The following is a 3,935-nucleotide window of genomic DNA, read 5'->3' on the forward strand; positions in this document are numbered from 1 at the left end:
AGTGGCTGGTTATTGCTACTGCGATCTTGTGGTAGCAATTAGTGCTTATAAAATTAACTAGAGATTTTTTAAATGTGCCCCAAATGCCCCCAAAATACAGTGTAGTGTATTTTATTACAAAATATAGATAGCAAGGAGGCGGAGCCGACCGGCACCCATCATAGCCGCATAATCCTTTTGCTCCTAAACTATGGGTGTTTTCCATGGCATTTATCCTGCCCAAATAGGATCTAGTCCCACAACCCGCCCTAAGATGCTCCAGTGTCACCACAAACACTGACAAGTGAGTCAGAACACAAGCGACAGCTCGCACCACCGAAACCAGTAGGCTGCAACCTTGACAGCACTCCCGGAATACGTGCCATCCCTCTGCATACTACCCACACCAGCACTTGTTACGGGTAGGCGCGGCATGACCACGGGCCCTTCACAGCGGCTCCCAGTCCCAGCTTTCTTCTGGCATCCCGCCACCCTCCATTCCACTCGAGGGAAACCCTGCATCACCACCGCAAGTCGGCGATGGCTTCCACATTGCAGCGTGAGGACTCCAACGAGCACCATGGTCAATTAGCAGGACACGCAGCATGCCTCATACGGTAAGTGAACCTGGGTGCATCCACAGAATCTACCATTTAAACAGACTGTGCGGCCCACTACATGTACACTGCAGCCACAGATCTCTGGGCCTAATATACTTTTTTTTAAAGGTTTTATTATGTCATCAACAAAATACACAGCATGTAAAACAATCTGTACAACCCAAGGCAGACATCCATTCCTGTCTGTCCCTGGTTGTTTACTGCTGCAAATTTTACTTAACACAGAAAGAGACATGGTTAATAAAGACAAAACAATAGAAAGGGTGCATCAAAAAAAAAAAAAAAAAAAAAAGACACCAGGGAAACAAATTTAGATATACATTCAAGAACAGAGTCAACTTTCAATTATGTGACCAACTTAATATAAACATCGAGCTACCTACTCGAAGCTACCTACTTGATCTCTTACATGTGAGGCTCTTTGCTTGCATCCTATCAACCCATGTTGGGTTGTGTTTTATAATATATTCTTACTAGATCTCGCCTTCCCGGTATTATTATGGCTTCTATTTTCCACCCTACTTGTCAAGGAGATCATGCAGTCTAATTAGCATTTTTGCTTGCAAGGCTCTATGCTTATGTCCTACCTGTCAAGGATAGCTTATATTTAATTCAGGTCGAGTACGGGAAGCTCTCGCCTGCTCGGGACCATCACGGAGATGATCTATAGCTAATATTGCCCTGACTGCTGGTTAATGGTTTGGGCATAGATCTCTAGCTAATACTGCCCTGACTGCTGGTTAATGGTTTGAGCGTAGAAGGGGGGGAGGGGAGAAGAAAAAAAAAAAGGGTAGAAAAAGGGGGGAGATCCTCCCTCTCCCGCTCCCTCCCCTCCCATATTTTCCCACTGAGGTTAATCAACTTCAAACCAGGAGCTAGGGAGTGACCCCTCTTTAATCTGTTGTTGCACCCAGCTAGACGATTTAAAAGACCTAGTGAGTTGATATTGGGCTTTTCTCGGCAGAGAATAGATGTAGTGCTTCCATTTGTTAAAGAACCGGGCAATTTGTTTGGGGCTAGGGTTTCTCAGATTAAACTGGTCCATGACGCTCTGGTATTGGATAGCATTTAAAAACTCAGCCAATTTAGGGGCTTTCTCACCCTTCCAGGTCTTTAAAATTAGGTTCCTCGCAACCAGTATTAGCAGGTTTATAAACCTAACATTGGGGAGTTCTTGGGAGTATTTGCAAAGAAAAAATATCTGGAGCATTTTTAATTTGACCCTTGTTCCCAAAATCCTACTGCTCTAGAAGGAGATTTTTTGCCAGAATTGAAGAATGTTCGGTCATGCCCAGAAACAATGGATGATATCTGCTCTGGCAAAACCACATCTAGAACAATTTCCTTGTTCCCTTACCCATTTCACCATTCTATCTGGAGTAAGATAGGCCATATTAATTATCTTCAAGTGTGCTTCTTTATGGCTACCTGATACTGTTGCTTTAGCAGCTAATGTCACACTTTGCCCTATTCTAATATTGTCGACCTCTACTCTAACCTTGGTCCACTTTGCCTTAATGTCTACCATGTTGCTTTCGCCCAGGCAGTTCAAGAGCAGCCTGTAGATTGGAGAGATAGTCCCCGCCCCTACTTGATAATATTTAATCAGGGCCCCCAGTTCTCTGCTATCTAGCTCTGGCCCAGTTTCTTGCCTCAGTTCCCCTATCCAATGCCTAGCTTGGAGATAGGCGTAGAAATGCGTTTTTGGAAGGACATACTCCTGGGAGATGTCAACAAATGTCTTGGTTGTGAGTGTTTGCTCTTCACAAAGTTGTGCTAAGTATTTCAATCCCCTCTCGGCCCACAATGAATAGATAGTTGTACCCACTCCAGGTGGGAAACCTGGGTTACCTGTCAAAGGGAGAAACTCTGTCTTGTCGAAATTTAGCTTAATCTCCCCACACAGTTTCTGCCATGCAGCTATAATAAATTTAAATGAATATAGTTGAGCAATGTTGCTAGGGATTTTAGCTGCAGGATAGTGTAGGATTGCCTGTAGCGAGAATGGAGCTACCAGGTTAGTTTCTATTTCCAAAAATGTCACTCGCTCCCTTCCTACTATCTAATCTACTGCATACTTACAAAGGGAAGCATAGTTGTAGTATTTGATATTTGGACAAGCCATGCCACCAAATCTTCTAGGTAGAGTTAATTTAAGAAGAGATATACGGGGCTTCTTATCCTTCCAAATAAATTTATTAAAGATCCTGTTGAGATATATAATATCTTTTTTATACAAGAGAAGGGGAAGATTCTGAAGGTAATAAAGTACTTTGGGAAGTAAAACTACTTTGATTAACATGATCCTGGCTGTTAATGTTAATGGAAGATCCCCACATCTAAAAAGTTTCTCTGTCATATCTCTAATACACTGGTCGAAGTTTAGGGCATACCATAGTTTGGGGTTGCATGTCAGAACAATCCCCAGGTACCTAATTTGTTCCGTTTCATGAAATGGGTGCGATATAGGGTTGACAGGTTTATTTATCCATAGTAGTTCTGATTTCTCAAAGTTAATTTTGTAGCCTGAGAAGGAGCTAAATAGATTAAAGAGAGATAATGTTCGTGGGACCGCAACTTCCGCATTGCTCAGATAGAGGAGTAGGTCATCTGCGAAAAGAGACAATACTACCTTTTGCCTCCCTAGATGGATACCTTGTAGCTCTTGTCTCAAGAGAGTCGCTAGTGGTTCGAGACCGATGTTAAATAGTAGGGGTGATAATGGGCACCCTTGTCTCGTACCTCTTTTTAAAGGGAACCTATCCGTAGTGTCACCATTCACAATGATCGATGAGAGTGGGGTGCGGTATAGCTGGCGAATAAATTGTTGAAACACTCCGGTCAAGCCGAACCTCTCCAAAGATGTAAAAAGGTGATCCCAAATAATGGAGTCAAACGCTTTTTCAGCATCGACCGTAAGAATGGAGAAGTCCGGCTTGAGGCGCGATCCCTTGCCCTCATATTTATTCCAAAAGGAATCCAATACCAGCTGGACCCTACGCAAATTCTTAACTGGGTTCCTACCTGCCATGAAACCTGTTTGATCAACGTGTATGATATGTTCTAAAGAGGCTTTTAGCCTGTTTGCTATAATAGCTGTAAGGATCTTGTAGTCTTGATTTAGTAAGGATATTGGCTTATAGGATATAGGTGACTCTGGGTCTTTACCTTTCTTAAGAATCAATACAATGTTGGATTCCGCGAATAGTTGTGACTGCGTCTGGCTATTAATATAATAGTCATTGAATAGTGCGCAAAGAGTGGTGGGGATTGAATCAATTAAGAGTTTATAAAACTCCACTGGTAATGAGTCTGGGCCCGGGGCTTTTCCTATTT

This window comes from Bombina bombina, chromosome 9 (genome assembly GCF_027579735.1).
Source record: "Bombina bombina isolate aBomBom1 chromosome 9, aBomBom1.pri, whole genome shotgun sequence".
NCBI classification, from domain to species: domain Eukaryota; kingdom Metazoa; phylum Chordata; class Amphibia; order Anura; family Bombinatoridae; genus Bombina; species Bombina bombina.